This window comes from Mauremys reevesii, linkage group 11 (genome assembly GCF_016161935.1).
Source record: "Mauremys reevesii isolate NIE-2019 linkage group 11, ASM1616193v1, whole genome shotgun sequence".
Classification (NCBI taxonomy): domain Eukaryota; kingdom Metazoa; phylum Chordata; order Testudines; family Geoemydidae; genus Mauremys; species Mauremys reevesii.
Genome location: NC_052633.1, coordinates 64,649,866 through 64,674,759, shown reverse-complemented (window position 1 = coordinate 64,674,759; position 24,894 = coordinate 64,649,866). Strand labels below are relative to the sequence as shown.

Sequence of the window (24,894 nt, the reverse complement as noted above, 5' to 3'; positions counted from 1 at the left end):
AGAAAAAGAAAAAGAAAGGACTGGAAAAAACAAACTCAGAACAGTTGCTCCATCCTACAGCTTCTTTCTCTTTTGATACAATGCTCAGCAACTGCTTGCAGAACACTGCATTTCTCACATGTGGGCACCAGAGGCTTTTCTTGCAGCCACAGCCATCTGGGCAGTGATTGGGAGCCGGGGGGAGAGGGGACACAAACCATTGGCCCCTACCCTGGGTCTGCAACTAGGGGTTGGGCCTTGCACCCCTTTGAAGCCACAATGCTGGAGGAGCAGACAGCCGATGTGAGTTCCCCACCTTCTCGTGCGTGGTGGGGCTCAGGCTTCCGGCTTCAGCACGGGGTGGTGGGCGGCAAGCTTCAGCCGTGCTTCAGGCTCACCCCCAGCCCATCACCTCTGGACCCTGCTGCCTTCCTCAGTCCATGACCCATCCACCCCATCACCCCTGGCCCCAATGCCTCCCTACCCACCTCCCCACCCAAGGCTTACTTTGTCTCCCAGCTTGCCAGGGCTGAGTAAGTAAGTCTGCTGTGAAAACTGATATTTGTTTGTTAATACCACTTTTCACTGCCTCCCCCTAGCTAACAACTCTGATGCTGAGAAAAGTGATATTAACAAATGGCAGTGAAAAGTGATATTAACAAACATACAAATATCACTTTTCACAGAAGCAGACTTACTAGCTAGCAATTCTATTTAAAAACAAAACAAAAAACAAAACAAAAAACAGAAGCCAAAAAAGCAAAAGAAACAACAACAAAAAAGACAACAACATGAAAAGTACCTTATTTGTGTTTCTATTCTGGTTAGGTCTTCTAAAGAATAGAGACAACTGCACATTGTTATTATTATTGAGTTTGAAAAAAAAAACCTACATAAATAAATTACAAAGATTTGGTATGTGTCCATATTTATTTGTTTTTCCTAAAGTTAACTACATTTTTCGGAAAAATTGTCATATTGGCCACCAGCAAGAGTTGGTGACAGCACTCAAAGGCCACCAAAAAATTTGTTGTGAGAACCCCTTCTAGAGCCACTGAACCATGTTGATTTGTTTCAGAAACGGCTACTCAAACAAACCCAACTACAGCACCTCAGTACAGTTAGTTTCAGTGTGCCTCACATACGTTTTTCCAAAGATTCCTGGTACATTAAGGAGATCTAAAGATATATCTACACTAAAGCTAGGAACGAGCCTTCCACTTGGGAAAATGGACTTGCTAAAAAAAGCAGTGTGGATATTGTGGCTCAGGCAGCATCTTGGGCTCTCAAGCCCACCCCAATCCCCCGACTCAGAATGTAAAAGGTACTACTTAACTGAAAATATCTTGAAAGCAAAATGTTGTTGCCTTTGCCTATTTAGAACAAAAAAGACAGTTTTGGCAGTGGGTGGAAAAGAAATGTGTCCTGATAGCCACCGCCAAGTTGACCCATTCTGCATAAAATGACGCTAACAAGTTCACTATAAACAAAATATAGAGTTGTAAAGACGCTTACGAGAAATAAGGTGGAAGGAATATGAAAGATTCTGTGAAAATCCTGCAGAACTGTTAAAAAGTTCTTGGCCAGCTATTATTTTATGGTTGCAGATACTGTTCATTATGATCCAGAGAGCAGAGTCAGTCCCATGCGACGGGCAAAAAGGTGATATTCTACCATTTTGGAAACATAAAGGCAGCAATTGAGACTGCTGTAATTATTGTTGCTTTACTCTTCTGTCCACCCAGGGGAAGGTTTTTGTTTCTGTCTCATTGGCCCAAACTGCTGATATCTTAAGCAATAAGACAAGACCCAACAAGCTGGTTTCATTCCCGGCTGTTCAACGATGGAAGGAGCCAATCTTCACAGCTTATTCAGACGGCCCAAGAATTCAAGTGCCCCATTCACGTTACATTTGTGGATATCAAGGCATTTGATTCTGTTGACAGGGTATCGCTTTGGCTGATCTTGAAATTCGCACACATCCCTGATAAGTTCTGTAGAATGTTTCAACTTCTACATGACGACTCCTCAAGCTTCATTCTTGTAAATCGGAAAAGAACTGCCTTCTTCCAAAATAAGGTTGGATGTTCAACAAGGACACGTTACTACCCCAAAATTCTTCAATGCCGTCACAGATTACATGCTTGACCAGACAATAAGTAAATGCAGGTTAGGCATATGTCTTGATGATAAGAACCTTACCATCATCAATTTTGCCAACAATAGAGCACTAGCTGTCAAATCAACAGACAATCTGGTTGTGGCTCTTAAATCTCTGGAAAACTCAGCAGCCAAAGTCGGCCTGAAAATTAATTGGGGGTAAACCCAAAATTCTTCCAATTTTAAATATGCTGTGACCTTTAGCATATGAATGACCACCCATCTGGGACAGTCAGTGATTTCACCAACACTGTCTGTGTTGTTGATAATACAAGCAGTGTCAACAAAGAATGTGAAGCCTGCACTTCAAAAGCTCATCAGTAGTGGGGCATTTTATTAAGAATGTCTTTCATGAACCAAACACCCTGATAAGTACAGAGACAAAACTGAGGATAAATAAAGCTTCTGTGGTCAGTGTTCTGACCTGTGGGACTGAAACATGGTGCTTCTCTGTCCAGATTTTAAAAAAGTTGGACACCATTCAGATGAAGCATGTCCAAATGATCTAAAAATATCAAATGGCATGAATTAAAGTCTAATGAAGAACACCATTTTCTAACTAAACAGGTCATGCTCTGTCATACAGTCTCCCAACACTCTCTAAGGTGGTATGGTCATCTGCTTCAAATGCCTACCATCTTCCCTGCAAGACTCATTACCTACTTTGACCCAATGAAAGCAGGATAGAAAAGACCCCCAGAAGACCTAAAACACAATGGCTGGACAGTGTCAACAGATCCCTGTCTCTCACAGCCATTCTATCCTGTAATGCACTAGATTTGACTCAGGACAGCACATCATGAAATTGCATGATGTATTCTGTGGCCTGTACGCTGTCCAAATGACTGCATCAGACCTAACCTAACCTAACTCGATAATTAGGACGATAGTGACTACTCACTGGAGTAGAACAGACACCCCAGAGGAAAGAATCATCTTGTTTAACATCAGGATAGAATGCAAGACCAAGCTCTTTTCTCACTTTGACTGGTGGTGGATGGGTGTATATATGTGTTTTTCCTTTTATTCTTGTACAAATAATGTTGATTTTATTAAATAATTAACATGCACCTTGAGATACTAATTGGGTGCATTTCAGAAATCTTAGACGTAAATTAATATGTGCAATATAGCCTTGGAAGAATTTGGGAGATTTTAATGATTGAATAGACAACTTGCGCAAAAGAAAAGAATGGGGAAGTATCTGGAAAAACTGATAACGTAAATAAAGAGGAAGCAAAATGACTATCTTTTCTCACATATCAAACGTGCATTCTTTAGGTTTCACACTGCTTTTTATTTATCTATCTACCTACCAACTGCAGAACAGAAGTGGTTGAAATTTTTTGCCAAAAAAATTAATGAAAAATGGCCCTTTTTTAATGAAAATGTTTATATACGTTTTAAAAATTTATTTCTAAATTTTCTGAGTTTCAAACAAAACATCAAAAAGTTTTGAGTTTTCATCACTTTCGTTTCCTCCCCTCCACCGTCTCCATCTTTTTACAGAGGCAAAATGGCAAAAAGAAAAAAAGGAGGGGGGAGGGGGATCCTACTCCAAAATGGAACATCTGCATTTTTTTAAAATAAAACACCAGAAAGTTACCAGCTAATTCAACTGTGAAATTTAATTAAATAATGTATTATGAACAGATGCAGGCACTAACTCCCTCTCGTTGTGCATTCCAAATTTCAGCCAGGAATAAATGTAAAAATAGTGTGTATAATGGAAATTCTATCATATCTTTATCAACTAGATGCCATGTTAAAAAATCTCTCTTCAGGATTTCCCAAAAATCAAAATCAAGATACAATGTGATTCAAGTTATAAAATGGCCTCAGAGCAGAAATACTCCTCCCATCCCCCATAATAGAAATACTCTGATAATGTTGCTTCTTCAAAATGCAACTTCTCATTTTTTGTTGGGTATTGTTTTAGACCAAGCTAAAGGTAAAAAAAGCTTTCAAGGAAACAAATACCTGAAGCTAGAAAATACAAGTGTGATGGTTCTTCCCACTGTATCCTATCTCCCACAACAATCTTTGGAAAAAGGTTTAGTGTTTTGTCCCCCAGCAGAAAATTGTGCTGAGTCGACTCATGCAAATAGCAAACCGAGGAAGCTTAACGAATTTTGGTGCAACATTTCCAGACATGTCGTCTGGCACGTCATTTCCAGGCATGTCGTCTATTCTTTGGGCTTGTCTACATGGAAAAGTTACACATAAGCTAAGGTGTGAATTTAAACAGATATAGTTATACCAGGACAACTCCCTGTGTTCTGGTTCCCATAGAAGAATGCCTTTTTTCAGTTTAGCTTACATCAGCGGTTCTCAAACTGTGGGTCGTGACCCCATTTTCGTCAGGGCTGGTGTTAGACTTGCTGAAGCCTAACCCTCACCACCTAGGCAAAAGCCTGAGACCTGCTGCCCTTGGGCTTTGTCTTTGCCCCCCCCTTCCCCAGACCACCCAGGGCAGCAGGGCTCGGGCAGACTCAGGCCCCCCTCCTGGGGTCGTGTAGCAATTTTTGTTGTCAGAAGGGGGTTGTGATGCAATGAAGTGTGAGAACCCAGGCTTACACTAATTCGAAGAGGGTTAAGGTAAACCAAAAAAAGTCACCTTTATTCTAGAATAAGTTATATCAGTATAACTATACCAGTATAATTACACAGGTATGATAAAAACCTTCCCAAATAAGCAACTTTTGCTGAAGCCTCATTAAAAAAAAAAAAAAGTACCAGCAACAGATCACACACTCACAACAAAAGACAAGTGGAAGATTTAAATAAATCAATCACAAAATTCAGGTAAGAAAAACAAACAAACAAAAGCCTCCAGTCCAGTTCCATAGGCTATTCCATGTCTTGTTCTTGTGTCTGTGTTCCTATTTTGCCAGAACCACTCAGTCAAACACTAACTGTATGTACACTGGTGAGTAGGAAAGGTAAGACTGGTGTAGGAACCTTACCTAGCCCAAAATTTACACCAGCAGAGGGTTTGTATTTAAAATTCTCAAACGTAACCATTAGAATTTTTTACAGGAGGAAATAGGGCAATATTCCTGCAATTCTTTATGCTAACAAAAAGAGAGATGGCAAAATGACCTAATAATGCTTCAAAAACTATAAGTGCTTAACATGTTGTATTTTTATCCTTCGTATTAATAAAACAATACTATCAGCAGAACCCTCCTTAGAAATTAAGAAAAGTATCACTCATGGTAATAAATTATAGCTGTTGAGTTTTGAATTGCAAAGAAAGTTACCAAACATAAATCAACACACAGAAAAAAAGCTGACAGATCATGAAATTAGAGAATTCTAACTGTACCATATGACTGAAACCCTCTTAAGACTCAGATCATTCAGCATATGCCCCTGTGAATAACTATGTTGCTGAACTTGTGCCAATATAGGCCCTGATCCTGCAAAGATGTACCTATATGCTTAACTTTGTGCACTGTGAATAGCCACATTAAAATGTGGGACTCCTCACAGCGCACGTGTGAAAATCTTTAGAGGTTTAGAGCCATAGTCTAGAACTTCCTGCTTTTTCTAAATTCTATATTAGTTGACCATTTATCATAATCATACTGTAACAATACTGAACACAAGTCTCAAAAAGCTTTCCATATTACTTCAGCAACAAAGCAAGTTAAAAACCACAAACCAGAGAGGCAACCACACTTTAGCCATTCAAAAAACCATGGATGAAAATAAAATATGCAACATTTGTTTACTGTCTGAACTGGAAAGGTCCATGAATCTTGTGGCACTGTATTATCAGCTTCTGTGCAACATTAATAAATGCAATATTTCAAAAACCCATTAGAATTTCTATTATTGTACAATTGAAATGAATAGACTACATATGGTATCTGTGTCCTTACATTGTGAAACTTAAACACTAAGAAGTCTTAGCTCTAGCTTTAGCTTTACTATAGGTGGGATAGTAGCACTGCCTATATTTAAGGTTGCCTGACACTTCTCTGTTTTCACTTGCTTATATCTTTGCCAAACTTCAGCTGTTTTGGATGAAATTTTCCATGCCAGATGTCTGCCAGGGGCTGAATTTTTGTTTTGGTTTGGTCTGGTTTTTTGTTTGGGGTTGTTTTTTTTTTACTATTTCAGCCAAAACAGTTCAGCAGTTTCTGAGAGCAAGGCCAAAGAAAAAATACCCCATTGTATTTGTCCATATTCTTTTGCCCATATTAAAAAATTCTAGTGACCTTTTCTTTGAAAAGCTCTAATGACCCCATCTTTTGGAGAAGGAACTTGGAATTTGGCAGGGGATGGCTTTTGTATCAGGGATGTGCCTTTTCCACCCCCATGTCAGGGCCCATCCACAGGTGGCCTGTGTGCATCCATCAGTTACCAAGTTGCATTCAGGAAATGGGTGGCCAGGTCAAGATATTAGGGAGTCAGGGTCAGGGGCCAGGCAAAAAGCAGAGTTGGGGATGAACCAGGGTCAGAAGTTGGAGACTACGGTCCACAGCAAGGCAAGGTCTGGAGCAGAAGCAAGGAGGCGGTCTGCATTGTTGCTCAGGCTGCTCCCCAAGATGGCTTCCTAGTTGATATACTAACAATCAGTGGACTGAGGGAGGCAGCCACACAGGCCCTGTTCAGTGGTACTTTCTGCAGTGTCTAGCTTCACAGTGTCCTCCAGCAGAAATCCAGCCTAAGCTTCCCATTGCAATGAGGAAGTGTCAGCAACCCAGAACCTCATGGTCCCATGTTCTAGTCCTGCAGGTTCTTATATCCCATGAAAATCCACACAAATTTGGTCAAATTATCATCCTCTGAAAAAATTCAGTTGGTACATGCTCAACAGACTTCTATCTGCACTGGGAGTGTCTGAGCAAGGACACTTGGATTGGGAGGTGGGGATAGAAACAACAAGTGGGGGTAAGAATGAGACCAGCTGAGGACCCTGGCCTCTGTTCTTTACACTGTTTCCTAAGAATACAAAATTCATGGTCTCAGTCCTGATCCTCAAGACCATCAACAGCCTGGGCCCAGGATACCTAGAAGAGCCCCTCTAAATTTCTGGAGTGAGGACCACAGCTGACAGCTCCACTCCTCAGGCACAACAGAACTGCAATTGTCTACAGTAAAGGTACAGCTTGCATGGGCAGGAGAAAGAACTATCTCAGGGGCCCATCCAAGATTGTGGAATAAATTCCCACAATAACTAAGAGCGGCCATAAACCTCACTATTACCACTACAAGAACAAGGAAAAAGTTATTTGACTTTGCTTGTATTAATGTAAACACACAGTACAGTGTACATATATTAAAATAAAATAGAAATTAAAAATTCCTGTACAACACTCTCCTGGAGAGAGGAAGAGAGAAACACAAGTGACAGTTATTAATCATGATTTTAATGCACTTCTGGAAGGTGATAAGACACTATGATGATGAGAGCTGTATAAGAACCTCAAGAGGAGAGAATAGTAAAGGTGACATTAAAATGAGTATCAGCCCTAGAGGTATCTCAGGGAATATTCCATTATGATAACCCCTTCTGATTTTTATGCATAATGAATAACAGGGGGCAGAGAACCTTGCAACACTCCATAAAGAAGAGCGTTAAGTAATGATGATGAGAAAATGTCTATCACCACATTTTGAAATCCCTCTTCCAGTTATGGAACTCAGTGACTGAAGAACAATTCTGCTCAACACAATCAGGAATAGCTGCCTGGCCACCAACTCCATGCTATCAACTGTGTCAAAGGCTGCTGTCAGTATCTAACATTATCAGCAAGGATCATTAGAGCATTCAGCAAGTTGATCAGAACGTGTCTGTATTACAAGACAGTCTGAACACAGACTGAAAGAAATAAAATAACTAATCAACCACAGACTGGTGGGAACAGAACACCCAAGTCATGCCTTTCTCAAAAACCTTTCCCAAACATGAAAAATTAGAAACCAGGCAAAACTGCCAGAACAATCCAGATTTTTTTTTAAATTAAGGCCCACACCTTCATACATTTAACCACACTCAAGACCTTATTAACTTAAACAGAATCACTGACATTTATTACCAGCAAGCCCATCACTAACCCACTGGCAGCAAAAGAGGTACATGACATTTGTGGTCAGAATAAACCCACTGAGAACCATTCTGATCTTGGAATCTGAAACTCAGCCAGGACAGACTGGGTACAGACATCTTGTTCATCTTAGATATTGATACCACAGTCATAAACCAATCTTTTCTAACCTGGTTGAACTACTGTCCAAAGATTGAGGAAAAAGTGTTAAGAGCAAACTACTGCTGAATCCATTATGGGTCACTGGCATGCTGTATTCACCAGACTACCAACAACCCAAACTAGTTCTGCCAGATAATTCCTCACTCTAGTCTAGACTAAGAGAACTTTAAGAAAAAGAAAAACCTATTGGCCTTCATCACAGACTCCAAGTGGGTTGGCCTTCACCAGACTTCAGTCTTCTCCCTGACTTTTTAATTACTCAGGCCTATTATTAAATCAAGCCAAAGGGATGATACAAAAAGAGAGGATGTCTTGGAGCCATTTCATGAATGGCAATGGGAAACACGTTTATACTAATCCATTAACCCACTTCAGAAATGACTCAATGGCAATTCAGGCGAGAACACTCTAACAGGTCTCTGGAACAGGCACTTTTCTGGGGAAGGACCACTGAAACTGAGCCTTGACCTTAGTGGCACTGGTACCCTGATCACTGTCTGCACTAATTAAGTGTCAGAATACAGAAGAACAGACATTTGGACTGATCCAAAAACAAGGCAAAAGTATGTTTTCATCTCTGTGTGTACTCCCTGTACTTATCAGGGACAAATTGATGAAAGACACTGGTTCCATGAACTCACAGCCAATAATTAAGAACTATCATCTGCACTGACTTGGAAACCTCCTACCACTAACAGCCAAGGGGACTCCACCACCAAGTCAAAATTGGTGTAATACGGTCACTGCAACCAACATCACAAAAAAGGCAGGAAACTATGGGTTTGTCTACACTACCAGCCGATCGACGGGCAGTGATTGATCCAGCGGGTTTGATTTATCGTGTCTTGTATAGATGCGATAAACTGGCCCCGATCACTCTAGTGTCAACGCCAGTACTCCACCTAAACGAGAAGCACAAGGGGAATCGACGGGAGAGCGTCTCCCATCAACACACCACAGTGAAGACACCACGGTAAGTAGATCTAAGTATGTGGACTTCAGCTATGTTATTTACGTAGCTGAAGCTGCGTAACTTAGATCGATCCCCCCACCCTAAATTCTGGTGTAATATATACACTCTGACTAATGTCCCACAGTCACATTCAACACATGCTATAGCTTCTATATGGTGTTCAGAGCCTACATAGAGTGTAATGCAGTAATTCCAGATATTAATTCCATAAAGCATATAACAGCTGACCACCTAATAACGGTTAGGTTTCTGGGCAGTTAGATATAGCTGATATACATTTCTTAAATTTAAAAATATGTAGTGTAATGTATAATATTCATAAAAACTGTATATGCCTTCCCCTTACCCTTTGTATGTTGCTTGTCTTCTCAGATACCAAGCTCTCAGGACATAGACTACTTCCCTGTGCATGATGTGTTGGTGGGTGTAAGCAAGCATGTGGACATTGTCCAGCACACTGTACTACCAGATTACAAATAAGAAGTAACAAAATAATAAGGTTGTCTAGGAGTCACAAAAAAGGCATTTATCCAAAGGGTCTGAAAGAAATAGTCATGACTGTCTTGCAAAAAAGGCGTTTTGGGACACCTTTCCACCTGGGAATTCAAAAAATTTGCTATTTGGCCAAAGGATTGCCATCCTCCCCGAGACCAACAATGCAGACAAAAAACACTCTCACCACACTCTCAAGAGTAAATAATTTGCTTTAGGTTAAACTCAAACCCTTCAAGTTGTAAAAGTACTAAATACAATCTTACCTGAGCTGTTTGGTGATGCTGTTTCAAAACTCGACTTATCAGAAGGTCAGAGGCTCAGATTTTCAAAGCTGGCTGTCAGCCAGAATGAATATAAAATACCTTCCAGGCACCATAGTGCATCATCCCCACCACATAAGATGACTTGAGCTCCTAATGCTGCCCCCTGCATGCTTCTCCCATGCTGAATGAAAACACTGTTTAATTAGTGTAGACCTTGAATAATACCACATTGCATAAAATGCACTGAAGATTCATGTCAATCAACTAATTTGAGCTAGAAATACATTTTAATTTATTTAGTTCTTTGGATAAATCATCAACTTGTATATAAATACCAAGTCTGATGGGGTGTACATAGACCTCACACGGATAAGGAAGGTCCAAGACAGGCCCTCGGAGCTGCCTGGGCTAGCCCTCCCACCAAGGCCCTGTCAATCTTGTATAATAGGAAGGAGGCTTTTAAAAGGGAGGAAACGGCAGCCAGCTATTGTGGGGATGAGGAGGGAATTGCCCTAAGCAGCAGACTGCAGAAGTGACTCCTAAAGTCACAAAGGGAACTCCCAGCCAGGAGACCTTCACCCTGACCCTACTGAGAGTGCAGCAAACTCCCATGGTAAGTCAGACACACTAAGCCTGACTCAGAAGCCCAGCCAGTGAGATTTCTCAAAACTCACTATGCAGGTGCTGGATCAATGGCAGCACTGTGGACTTTTCCCCATCTCACTTTTTGAGAGGCCCTGGGAATGGGGGTACCCTCAAATGTGTTGGGGTTTGTGACTTTTCTTTCGATCCCCCATCCGGAGAGACTTAAGAAGGCTCACAAAGGACAGCCCTTCCACCCCTCCTTGCAAGTAGTAAGGAACCAGGGCCTCTGCTGGAACCACCCAGTGAAAATAACTGGGTGTGGTCAGGTTCTCCTACCATCTGTGGGAGGAACCACAGGGGACTCTGTTACACCAAGTTTTAATTCTAAAAATAAGACCTTTTGACCAAAGTACTGATTATGGGTTGGTGGCATCTGCACCATAAGTAAGGTTCAGACTTGTTTTCCATCATAAGCCTTACTTTACCCCCAAAACAACTTTCAACTTCAAATATGGTATACGTGGTCTGTGGCATTAACATACTTTTTTTTTTAATTACATTAAAGGTAATTTAGACAACCCATTTTAAAGGTATTACAGGAGATTATGAAGTTTGCATGGGAGAAGAAGAAGCCATGTGGTTTTCACAAGGTCCACAAAACAATTACCTAGCTTCCTCATGGCCTCCACACATCAACAGCATCCCTACCACATACACACCCCTGCAACCCATCTGCTGCCCCAATGAAGATTCACACAGGACTAAAATTGGCAAGCTTGGCTTCTTATGCAAGGCCTAACCACCATTTTCTCCTAGAGGAAAGGTGACAACCTACCCTCCTATATAAATATATTAACAATCTCAAACAAAAATTGACTCAGTACCCACACTGGATTCTACCAAAGTGGAATGAGATCACATGCAGGTTGAAGGCCAATACTCCTCACACACTTCTAGAAAACAAGCAAGTGGTAATGGCCCAAATTCATTCAGAGATTTTGTTGCATTTGATTACAATGGGGACTGATCATCACTTCTGAATCTAATAAATCATGTCCATGAAATAAATAATCACTTCACAGCAAGAAAAAACATTAGATTATCTTTGCAAAATGAGTCAGCTAGGATATACCAAACTGCCAACTACCCTGAACAATTCTGTTACAGGGCAATTTTATGGACATAATGGTAGACAAGAAAACTGCTTTTTTCACATTCACTATACCTACCATGTGACTTTAGAAACGCTCAACGCTACAAATGATGCAACCTAAGAGCTTGACTTTTGCCATCCATCTCACTTATCACAGGCTCTCAAGATAGCAAGGTGACCTGTATTAAGAACCATCATAACAACGATCAAGAGCAGATGACAATCAGGATATCATAATAGGCCATCAACAGACAGGGCCACTGGCTGTAGCATATTTTCTCTTGGAGAACTCTGAAATCTATTTGGGTCCACTAGTGTCCCTGGTAGGATCTATGAAATCAGTCCTTCTTAACAGCAGCCACAAGCACATATTGTTCCAAAAGAACTGCCACACTGGATCAGAACAGTGCTCCATCTAGTCCAATATCCTAGCCCCAACAGCGGCCAACATCAGGCATTTCTCAGAAAGGTGCAGTAGATAGTTGTGCATAATGTGCCCGGTGAAGGTTTCATTCTAATCCCTAATGGTTAGACATTGTCTTAAATCCTGAAACATGAGGTTCTCTCTCTCTCTTACAAAAAGAGTATCAAAAATCTGGGTAGTTTGTTACCCATATAAACATTCAGTCCCTCTTTGAAACTTGTTAAATTCTTGGCCTCAATGACACTCCGTATTTGTTTTTCCTAGGATCAGTATGTTGTAAGCAAAATCCATACATTTTACCATCCTACCACTGTGAAACTTGCAAAAGACAGCACAATGGCAGCAAAGGCTGCTCTAGTCCCTCCCACATAACCTACAGATCTCAATCTTTCTCCAAGCAGCTTAGTAACAGCACCTCTTCCCCTATAATTTTTGAATATTTGCAACACTCAATGAACAAAACCCTAGGCCAGTGATCTCCATGAGTTTGGGATAAAGAAAAGGAGGAGGAGGCAGTCTAGGGACACTGGCAGAAGAATGATGGGTCAGAGTCGGACCAGACAATCATACAGTATACTGGCAAATGAAGAGCCAATATGTAACCCACTTACTATGTCTGTGGCAGAAACAGATCAGAGAGGGCAAGGGAATTGAGGATTACTAGGTACAGGAGTAAGTTATACTTGTCTGGAGTACACCAGAACTTTCCCACCCTCAACTCCAATTCTTGCAAAAATATAAATGTATTTGACATTTCTGAAAAACAGCCATTTAGAAGCTGCAATTTTGATAGTGTAAAAAAGGTTTGTCTTCCCTTTCTCAAATATTTAGTGAATGCACAACTACATCACATCTGCCAGCTAACAATCTTCTTCACTCCACCTCTTTCAATAATGTAATATTATCCAATCACGATGTTACTTTTACTGTAAACTGTTCCATTTGACAATTTTTTTTATATTCTATTTTGGGAAACATCAGTAATAAAAAGTTAATACAGACATTGTGGAATATTACAAGAGCATTAAGATAATCTTTGCAATTTTTAAGAATGGGCATATTTTTACCCTATGTGTATGCAGCTTTGTTCTAAAATTGCATATAGCCTCCCACTTTAGAGAGTTTATCCATACAATCATTACAACAACTTTATGCATTATTAAAATAACTTGCTATTCCAAGGAATTATTTTTACAGTCATTTTACATGCTTCTTGATTTTTCAGTGCTAGAGATATAGACAGTTTATACTTGATAGGCTGCTCACAAATTATATCCTTCTGCTGTTTGCAGGTTGGATCTTCTGCCCACACAGATTTCATTCTATCATCAGACTATTTAATTCTGCACTTATAAAAATGTCATCCAAGCCATAAAAGAAGAATCAGACCGCACTGTCTTAAAAGTTCTCTGTACAAATTGTGACAAGATGCAGATACTGTAATACTAAACTATCAATAAAAACAGTTCAGAAGACTAGCTCCAAAATCAGACCAATACATACAGGATATACAGTTAAACAACAATTTCCCACATTATTTTTCCAAAACTCAATAAAATGCTGAAAGCATATTAAAACCTAAATATATTTCATCACTAGTAAAAATTGCTACTTAATTATACTGTATTCCTGAACATAAGAAAAATCTGACAACAGTACTGGATTTACCATGGCACCAATGGCGCCATAGTGCCGGGCCCAAGCTCAGAAGGGGGCCCATAACACTCACTTCCTCCCCTCTCGCAGCACTGCACAAACAGAGCCTTGGAGCAGCAGGGATCCAGCATGGGAGCTGAAAACCCAAGGGGCCCTGGGAGCTGTAGTTCCTTGGCCAGCTCCCTGCCTAGAGAGCCGGCCCTGGAGCAGGGAAGGAACTACATTTCCCAGCATTCCCTTGGCTGCTATCAACAGGAAAGGGAGGGGGAAAGAGTAGGGAAGCTAAGACCCCATGCGCTGCAGCTTGCTGTGAATGGAGAGCTGGCTGCTAGAAGGGGGTGACCCTGTGAATGGGGAACAAGTATGCCCGAGGAGTAGAAGGCTTTGGTCCAGCTATCACCCTCAGAAGACTTCCCCAGACTGGATATGGGATGCTAGTGTGACCTCGCCTGGCAGCCCCCAAAGAAGGAACTGGGTAAAATGAATGGACAACGCACCTCTCTATCTGAAGCCTAGCAAGGGAGGTATTGGGATACCACCAGGAGAAGTGAAAATGAAAAGTAAGAGAGGAGAGACTCTACTGGAGGACCTGGGCAGCTTTAGGTACAGTACCAGGCATGCAGGAGGATTTCCACATCTGAGCCATGGAAGCAGAAACTGACTTTTCCTTTCCAGATTTATCCAATATTAAGAAAGGGAATCTAGCACATGCCTTCCTGATTTGAACACTCTCAAAATTCAGGAGCGCTCAAGCTCAATTGGGCAGCTGTTTGTTCATTTCTCCCAAATCAAATATACTGATCCACTGTAATTTGGTGTAGAAAAAGTAGGATAAAATTGAGCAACAAATGCTGGGGTCTTCCCACTGCTAACAAGGACTGGAATTGCTATTTTCAACAGCCAGTGCCATTTTTTTTAGTTTTGTTTGTTTAAAAAGAAGACAGTAATATTGCATTGGCAAATTCCCCACAGCAAAGAAGAGTGGAAGAAAAGAATAACAAAGGCACCTCAACTTTTCCTCATTTATGTAGGACAGTCTTATAATATGGATCCGGATATCCTCCAATCACGCAAGCTGAAAATTGTTCCACTTGCCTGCAGCTCTGTAACCATGCAGGAACCAATCCTGTGCGTGTTCTGTGCACATACAAAATTCCTACTTTGGAATTCAGAAGTGCCTTGCTTTTGTAACCATACTACCTGATATGTTCATCCCTTGTAAGCTAAACAGGTTTACATTTAGTAATTGGGCAGGAGGCCCATCAGAAAAAGTTAGGTGCTGTAGGAGGTGTTGCTTATTCACTAGTTAATGTGAGACCTTCCTATTACAATAGTAAACCAGTGCAGCATAGAATACACTTTGCTCCTAGAGTCTAGAATAGGATCCTTTGCTTCTATACGCAGCCCATTAAAGACAATGAAAAGACTCCCACTCACTTCAACAGGCTTTGGACAGGACTGGTTATACACAGGGTAACTCCACTGTCTTCACAGGATCCTGGTCCCACAGCAGAGGGGGGCCACATGAGCTTGTTGCAGAGCCGCTGCTCAGGGATGTGAACCTCCTGGCACTCCAGCCTCCAAAATCATTCAGGCTGTACTTTCTGCTTGACTATCTGCTAGCTGAGGGGTGAGTGGGAATTGGTGGTCTCCGCTGCAGGTGATGGGCATCTCAGGTACTTAAAGCCATGGCCTAGAGAAGGGAAGCACCTAACTCGACTCTGCAGCTGCCTAGGGCCAGCGCTGAGGATTTAGAACCCCTAGTGCTGCCACTGCAAGGTTCATGGATGCTCAGCCTTGGGATTGTCACCCCTCCCTTGCTAGCAGCTGCAGCTCTCTAAGGCTGGCCCATGGCTGTAGTCTGAGAAGCTGCAGGTGGCTCTGTGACTACAGGGGGAGGATAAAGAAACTGGAATTAATCTCAAGGAACAGAGGTCACTTATAGGAAAGGAATGTCATGGGGAACATAAGAATGGCCACACTGGGTCAGACCAAAGGTCCATCAAGCCCAGTATCCTGTCCTCTGACAGTGGCCAATGGCAGGTGCCCCAAAGGGAATGAACAGAGAGGTTATCATCAAGTGATCCATGCCGTCACCCAATCCCAGTTTCTGGCAAACAGAGGCTAGGGACAACATTCCTGCCCATCCTGGCTAATAGCTATTGATGGACCTATCTTCCAGGAATCTATCTAGCTCCCTTTTGAACCCCGTTATAGTACTGGCCTTCACAACACCCTCTGGCAAGGAGTTCCAGAGGTTGACAATGCGTTGTGTGAAAAAATACTTTCTTGTGTTTGTTTTAAACCTGTTACCTATTAACTTCATTTGGTGGCCCCTTGTTCTTGTATTATGAGAAGGAGTAAATAACATTTCGTTATTTACCTTCCCTATACCACTCATGATTTTATAGACCTCTATCATATCTCCCCTTAGTTGCCTCTTTTCCAAGCTGAAAAGTCCCAGTCTTATTAATCTCTCCTCATATGGAAGCCGTTCTATACCCCTAATAATTTTTGTTGCCCTTTTCTGAACCTCTTCCAATTCCAACTGGAGCAGGGAAAGAGGAAGCAGATCAGGCTTGCAGGGGGAGAACAGCCCCAGCTGGCTAGGGAGCATGTCCAAGGTAACAGGGAAACAAGCACAGGGAGAGATGGAGGTGACCAAGTAGTGGATGGGAGCAGAGGGAGAAAGGCTGGTGACTTCAGGTTCCCAGGGGCTAAGTCCTCACTTTGGGAAAATGGTGTTTGCAAGTGGCTTGCTCAAATGGCAGGATGAGTGCTGAGGAAGGGATTTGTCAGAATTGATCAGGTACCTGCTGGCTGTGCAACTTTATTGACCTGAGACCAGAACCACATACAGTGACTGCTGACATGGGGTGGTACTGGAGACATGGCTACAGAAGGTCGGAATAAGGAAGGAGATAAATCTGTGGGGAGTTTCCCCTGATCACTGTGAAATTACTGCTTACTATGGACACTGGTAAACCCACATTTATATACAGCTTAATGAGAAAAACTGGGGGCTGAGGGTGCTGTGTGTGGCAATGCATCTAGTCACGCAGAGGTGTGTGATCAAAATGAAAAATGTCTCTGAGATTCAGTACCAGGTAGTAGATAATGTTTTCACTTCTTACTATGGCACCAATAGCACTGCCACACCAGGCCTACACTTGGAGCCCACAATGACTACATGGGGGCCCACAGATATGTTTGGCACCAGGGCCCACAAAAGGTTAATCCAGCCCTGTCTGACAATAGCCTAAGCATAAATGCTGAAAAAATAGGAATTTTAGAGCAAAAGTACTATCTGATTTTTTTTAATAGATAATTCCAGACATTGTGTAGATTGGGTTACCAGAATCATTTCAATACATTAAAAATATCGTTAGAAATATATGCGTATGTAGATCTATCACTCTGTATGATATACTTCTCAGTGCATTTCCAAAGGAAGGTAAATCTTCTTTCTGCACATTTAAAAAAAAAAATTAAAAAAAAAATCAAGACACACACCAAGCAATATGAGAAAATAATTTTAAGTTTTTCTGATATATTATTTGAACTGCTGACTACATATGAAAAAATCTCATTATGCAATCTATTCAAGATCACATTTTTTAATCACAAATCCTATTGTAATAGTTTTTGAATATGTTATTTCATATTGTGTACTACATGTAAGTAAGATATGTTCAAGCGGTATGTTAATTATTGCACGTGTAGCTTAAAGCATTGTTGCTAATATATAAAAGGACACTCTGCTATATAAATATGAAGATTAAAAAACCCTAAAAATAACTGAATGTTTAGAATGTATATATAGTACTAATGAGCTAAACAGATGGGATAGTGTTTTTAACTTCACTGGAAAGTACTAAAATAAAGTAACTGACAGAATCTGTGTAACTGAAGATAAATGTTGTGAAAAACTCTCTAATAAGAGTGCTCACTCCAGAGTTAATAGCTGGGGCCAATGGTTTGTGCCTTGCTGACAACAGTTAACTTTCTGCTCTTTAGGGACATCAAGCAATTTGTATGTGGGGATTCACTATTTGTTCAAAGGTCTTTATCTGTATTTCAGTATGTCCATGTGGAGACTCAGTAGCTTCAGTGGGACTTCATTTGAGCATAAGCGTCCACCTACACAGATCAGACTGCATGCTAAGGGCCTTAGTCTATTCTCCAATCACTATGTGGCGATTTGAGAAGGCAGCTTTCATTAAAACGTCTAGTCAAATGAAAAACGTAACAATTTAGATGATTTCAACTAAAATAATTTAATTTGCTGATTTAATTTTAGCCCTTCACTCAGTTTGAACAATACAAATAGACATGTCAGTTTCACTTTCAGGTTCTCCTGAACAATGCTAACCAGCAAACATTGCAGGATAATGTTTAAACCCAAAGAGAAAACTTGTAATTTATTTATGTATCTTTAATGTCACAAAAACACGTTTCTTAATATTAAAGGGGGAGGTTGCATTTTTTAAAACCAAAACTAAATTAAGCCTAATCTATCTGACAATATTTCTGACAAACTGGAATTAGGAGCCCATTCCTGCAAGCTACTCTAAGCATGCACAGCCTAAGGGCTTTTCTACAAAGGGACACTCAAACTTGTGGACACAGTGCAGCAGTGCGCATTACCAGGGTGTGTAAACTGCAGAATGCTTAATGTATTGCATTCTAACTGCCTCGTGTAGACCTTCCTGACATGCTCTAAAAGGTACCTAGCGTGCACTGACAGTCTCGTTTGAAACAGCACTACATTGACACACACTAGGAACCTTTTACAATGTGTCAGCAAGGTCTACACAGGACAGTTGGCATGCAACACATTAGAGCACTGTACAATTTGCATACACCCTTTTGGTGAGCACTGCCACACCATGTAGACAAACCCTCAGGAAAGTTAAGGTGAATCAACTAAAAGTGTGAGGTTCATGTACATAAGTCCTGGTCTACACCTAAAACTTAGGTTGACCTAGCTACATCACTAAGGGCTGTGAAAAATGTCACATCCTGTGCGACCTAGTCAGGTCAACCTACCCCCCACTGTAAATGCAGCTAGGTCAACGGAAGAATTCTTCCATGAACCTAGCTAAAGCATCAGAATGGGGGGAATTTACTATAGAGATGGAAAAACCACTTCCCTCACTATAATAGGTGTCCACATTACAGCAGCATAGCTGCAGCACCGCAATTGTGCTACTGTAGCACTTGAAGTATAGACATAATCCTAAATTAAATCATTTTAACCCCCGTGTGGATGCTTTCATTCAGGACTAGGTGGTCTTAGTTCATTATAATTTAAAACCATTTTACTCTTGAGTAGGAGCCTCCATATGGGAGTTTAACACCCTGATTTATGCACACTGACTTCAAATCTCTAACTGATTCACCTTAACTTTCCTAAGTGCCCTAAGTACATAAATGTTTCAACTGGAGATATTTACAATGGAACAATAGCACACTTAATAGTCTTCTTCACAGGGGAATAAAACTACAAAAGATCCTTGCCACCATAGACATAATTAATTTCCAGTAGAAGGCAAAATGTTAACCCTGTCCAGGATTTTTCCAAAACACTAAAAAATGGTGACTGATCACATTTTCATCCCCAAAACACTTTTAGGGTTTTGAAACTTAGTCTAAACTGACTGAACTCACAATTGAAAACTTTAATTCCACCATTTCCAAATTTACATCACCAAATCTGTGGTGCACAGTCCTGTCCATGAGCTGTCAAATCAGTTCTTTTATATTTGAGTTCATAATATTTCACTGGGTCAAACTATGTCCATAATATTGTCTTAAAACACCACTAATGTTGTTGTCACAGAAGTTCACAAATTAGAAGCAGCAGTTTTCAACTTCAATAGATTTAGAATGCCATTTTCCCTCCAGAATAAAGTGCTAATATTTAGACTTATAAACTGACAATATCATTATCTGTTATATTAGAGACTTTCCATTAAAATTAATGCATTTCTAAGTGTTTACAGGATCGGGACTTAAATTTGGAATAGGGTAGAAATTAAATACAAGACAATAAAGCAATCAAGAACCACACCAGAAATATATATTACATATACACTTGTTATCCCAGACTTTTGCCTGAGGGGGTGAGGGCAGAAAATGTGAATGCTACATTGTATAGTCAAATAAAGGAGACTAGTCTCTTTATTTTGTTTTTAACTTATATTGGCCAAATAACTGTATTTTTTTAGAATTTCTACACAACTATGAAGAAAACACTTTTAAAAAATCAGTAACAAAAATACAATTATTATAATTAAACAGTCCCTGTTTCTTGTTTGTTTTAATACATAAATATTCTGCAATACTTCTTGATAAAAACCCATGATAGGGATTTTTATGGTGGGGAGGACTGACTTAGTAAAGCTGATCTTGAGGAGTTTTCCTCTAACCATTCCTGGGAGATCAGCATTTGTCCCTGCTGTGAAACCAACAGGATTCCAACCCAGAGACGTCAAATTCCACTAGATCCACAGAAGACTATGTCTGAGAGGCTGTGGGCCCCCCGGCACTGTCCAGGCTTCCCTCAATGACAGCTGTCCCTGGAAGCATGCATGAGTACCACAGGATGCCAAGGGAATACAGAAGAGTTAATGCAGCCTGAAGGGGCATAAACTTTTTTTGTAAATTGAAGCATTTTAAGGCTAGAAGGGACCATTAGATCTTCTAGTCTGACCTCCAGTATAACATGACTCCCTGCAGGAAGTGGGATAGGATGATACCATTCCTCAACATCTTTTACCTCCTCAGGCACGGATCTCCAAACCTAGGGAGGGGAAGTGTAGGGACAAGCAAAGGAGTAGATCTGAACATGGATGATCCACTGTGTTCAGAGAGCTCAAGCTCCAGGTACATACTGCTGGTGACTTTGAAAAGTAATGTTAAAGTTTGTACTTGGGCTCGGCCTTAATCTAGCACATTAAAGGGAATCTTTATTGGTTTGTTTTTATTTTAATAAAAAAGTTTTCATTTGATGTAGTTTGCCTTTCCAATAATCTTTTTTTCAATGTGTTGTGAAACCACCATCTCCCTCAGTCTCATCTTAAACTTCTAGCTTTCCAGAATCACATACATTTTACTTTATGAACCATGGCCATATTCTAGGTGGGGTTGAGAAACAAACTTAAAAGTTTGCTCACTGGATTCTACGTATAATAATACTTTACATCATTATACAGCATTCTCAATTAAAGAACTCAAGAAGGTTTATGAAATTGGAAAAGGTTAGCTAAACAGAATACATTATATTTGCAACATTGATGTCTAGCCCATGTCTATGCACCGTTAAAGAAAAAGACTCACTATTGTGCTAATCCAAACTAAGATCTGACAGCAGTATTGGGGGGAGTTTAAATCGCAATTAAATACCCGTCACAACTCCGACACCCCTTTTTTCTCTCTCTTGTGTGAGGACTTCCAAGCAAGCACTTGTTAGCAGCTCCTGACACTAGAGAGACCACTCGCAAAGCTGCCAAGAAAGGGGGGGGGCGCGCATTGGAAGATTAAATCCCCAAATCAGCAGCTCCCCTTCCCGAGAACAATAGACAGTGGGGGGAGGGGGGTGTCTCTAGGTCTGTCTGCCTGTCTCCATATCCCCGAATCTCACTCCTCCGTCTTTGTCCGTCAGTCCCCCAAGTGCGAGCCCGGCTCGCGGCGGAGCAGCAGCCCAGCAGTTCTCACTCCACCTCCTACCCCGAACTCAGACTCCGGCAGGGAAAGCCCCGAGCGCAGCCCGCATCAAGGGGGGGGGGCGGAAGGAAGCTCCCCTCACATTCACCCTCCACAGCAACAAAGCGGGGTGGAAGCCTCCTCGCCCCCCCTCCTCCTTCTTCCTCTTCCTCCTCAAGCTCCGGCCTCGCCAGCCCCGCGGGGGCTCCGGCCTCCCCCGCCCCGCTCGCGATTCCGCAGAGCCTCTGGGCCGCTTGGCCCGCAGCGCCGCGCACAGGGAGCGGCGAGGCCCAGCTCCTCTCCCTCCCTCCTCCCTGTGCGTGCGCGGCCGGGCCGACCCAGCTGCCCCGCGCCCCGGGGCTTACCGGCCGCGGCGCTGCGAGGGGAAGGCGGGAGCGGCGCTCAGAGTCCCCGGGCCGCTGCCCCGGGCATGGTGGGCCCTGAGGGAAAGTTCGGCGGCGGCGAAGGCTCCTTCCTGCTCGGCGGCTCGAGGAGCGCAGCAGCGTCGGCCTCCTCCTGGCGGTGACAGCGACAGGCCGGCCAGAGCGCCGCCGCGCCGCGGTGCAGGCTGGGAAACCGCCGGGAGGACCCGCAGCCGCCCAGGCGCCGGAGCCCTGGGAGTCGCCGGGGAGAGCCGCGGACGGAGCCTCGGCTGCCTGCTGGGGCGCGCGGGAACCTCGGCACTCCGGGGGAGCGGGGTCTGGGGAGCGGCGGAATGGAGGCAGCTGGGGCCTGAGGAACCGGCCGCCTTGGGCCATGCGGGTAGGGGAAGGGAGTCTGAGCAGCCGGTCACACTGCGGGATGGGGGCGGGGGGTGTCTGGAGAACCGGTCACGCTGGGGGTGGGGAGCAGAGGGGCTGTGTGGGGAGCTGGTCACTCTAGGGAGCGGGGTGCGTCTGGGGAACTGGTCACACGGGGGATAGGGAGTGGGGGCTGGTCATACTAGGGGATGGGGTCTGGGGAACTGGTCACTCTAGGGAGCGGGGTGCGTCTGGGGAACTGGTCACACGGGGGATAGGGAGTGGGGGGGCTGGTCATACTAGGGGATGGGGTCTGGAGAACTGGTCACTCTAGGGGGCGGGGGGTGTCGGGGGAACTGGTCACACTGGGGGATAGGGAGTGGGGGGGCTGGTCATACTAGGGGATGGGGTCTGGAGAACTGGTCACTCTAGGGAGCGGGGGTGTCTGGGGAACTGATCACACTGGGAGTGGGGAGCAGAGGGGCTGTGGGGAGCTGGTCATACGTGGGGGATGGGGGTGGGGTCTGGAGAACTGGTCACTCTAGGGGGTGGAGGGTGTCTGGGGAATGGTCACAGTGGGGGATAGGGTGGGTGTGGGCTCTTGGGAATTGGGCCTTGTATGGAGGGGCAAGAGGGGGCCCTGCAGTAGTGCATAGGGGCAGGGCACCCCAGGCTACAGGGAGATGGAGCGGACTTTGCAATACTAGATGCCCCAAGGTGTGGAAATATGTGGTGGTGGGCCACAGCATCATGTGCTCTATGGTGTGGCATAAATAGGGTGACCAGACAGCAAGTGTGAAAAATCGGGTGAGGGGTAATAGGTGTCTATATAAGAAAAAGACCCCAAAATCGGGACTGTCCCTATAAAATCGGGACATCTGGTCACCCTAGCTATAAACCAAAGCACTAAGTGTAAGGAGCCTTCAGGAATGGTGTGGCCCAGCCTGTTGGAAACCTGCAGGAGCTACTGCCATGTGTAGAGGGAAATTCACAGCAATGGCAGTGTTAACTGTGGAGGTAAACCTACAGTGTGGTGAGTGTGTTGGGTGTAGGGAAACCTGGAGAAGTAGCAGTAAACGTGGGTGCACAAGCACTAAGTGAAGAAAAGCAGTAGGAGCAACAATGAAATATGGAACTGCAGGAAGAGCAGCAGTATGTGCCCTGCGTGCAAGGAAACTATGGGGATAGCAGTATTCAGGGCTCCGCGTAGAGGAAATATGCATGGGAAGTACTGACTGCAGAAACAGCAGCCCTAAGGGAAAGAGGTGCTGAAAACCTGCAGGAGCGGCAGCACTGAGTATCTGCTGTCAGATATCTGCCGGAGAAGATAAGAAGGTATTGGATGTGGAGGAAGTTGCAGGAACAGAAGAACTGAATGGTGTAGATCAGCAAAAGCAGCAGCACCCCCACCAAGGATTGGGGGTGCACGAAACCTGTTGGAATAGGTACAGCTCTGAGCACCCTGTCTCCAGGAAGGCCGCAGAGGTAGCAAGGCTGAGTATCCTGTATGCAGGAAATCTGAGGAGGCAGATGTTCCCACAGTCTAGGTGTATGATGCCTTCAAGGACAGAAAAACCTGTACCAAGTAGACAAGGCACCTTACAAGTCTGGTAGCAGAGGGCCGCCCAGAGGATTCAGGGGGCCTGGGGCAAAGCAATTTCGGGGGCCCCTTCCATAAGAAAAAGTTGCAATACTATAGAATACTATATTCTCGTGGAGACCCCTTCAGGGCCTTGGGCCTGGGGCAAATTGCCCCATTTGCCCCCCTCTCTGGGCGGCCCTGTGGTAGCAATGAATGTTTGAATTCAGGAAATCCGTAGGGGTATTAGCAGTGAGATCCTTGGTGTTGGACATGCTGGGGGCAGCTGAGCTCTTGGTATAGGAATCCGGCAGGGACAAAAAATACAGACCCTCTAGAAACCTGCATTAGCAACAAGCCAGAGTCCAGGTGTCAAAAATGTGTAAGGGCAGAAGCACCAAGCAGCCTCAGTACTACAAACTTGCAAGAGCAGCTGTCTAGAATCCTGGAGAAGTTACAGGCACGGGGAGCAGAATAAAGCCAGGTGCAGGTAAAGCTGTAGGAACAGCAGCACCAAAAGGCAGGAGAACTGTAGAAGTAGGAGCAACAGCAAGTATGCCAGCTACCTGCATACTAACTATTTAGATACATTTAAAATATGGTACAGAAGAGATCACACAGTAGGACAAGCCTGAAGTCATATGAATCCACATCCATACTTTCTACTGCACACAGTCATGAAAAGTACACTTATTTTAAGCTTTAACTTTTCTTTAAAGGTTGCTGTTGGGAGAAGGATCTGGCATCAGCCCTGGGCCGCTCTCGGCAGGGGGCGCCGGCTTCTGCCCTGGCCGCTCCCGACTTCAGCACTGGAGCTTGGGGCACCAGGTTTCAGCCACTGGGCCATACAGCCCCCCCGAAAGGGCTCACAGTCCCCTGGTTGAGAACCGCTGACTTAAGCCACAGAATTTCACCCAGCAATTCCTGCACCGAGCCCATAACTTCTGGTTGAGCTAGAA

At 43.2% G+C, this 24,894-nt stretch overlaps 1 protein-coding gene across 4 annotated transcripts in view; it reads right to left on the bottom strand.

Annotated features, from left to right (window-relative positions):
• The window catches only part of ZNF148 (zinc finger protein 148), a 48,156-nt gene extending 25,933 nt beyond the window's left edge, over positions 1-22,223 (bottom strand). For 2 of the 4 annotated variants that reach the window (XM_039494849.1, XM_039494848.1), the window contains exon 1: positions 21,982-22,223. The gene's annotated coding sequence lies outside the window, so the exon portion shown is untranslated. Of the gene's footprint in view, positions 1-10,091; positions 10,184-21,719; positions 21,766-21,981 lie in introns of those variants that run through there. The other 2 variants (XM_039494850.1, XM_039494851.1) reach the window with 2 other exon arrangements.
• Between the last annotated feature and the right edge of the window lie 2,671 nt (positions 22,224-24,894).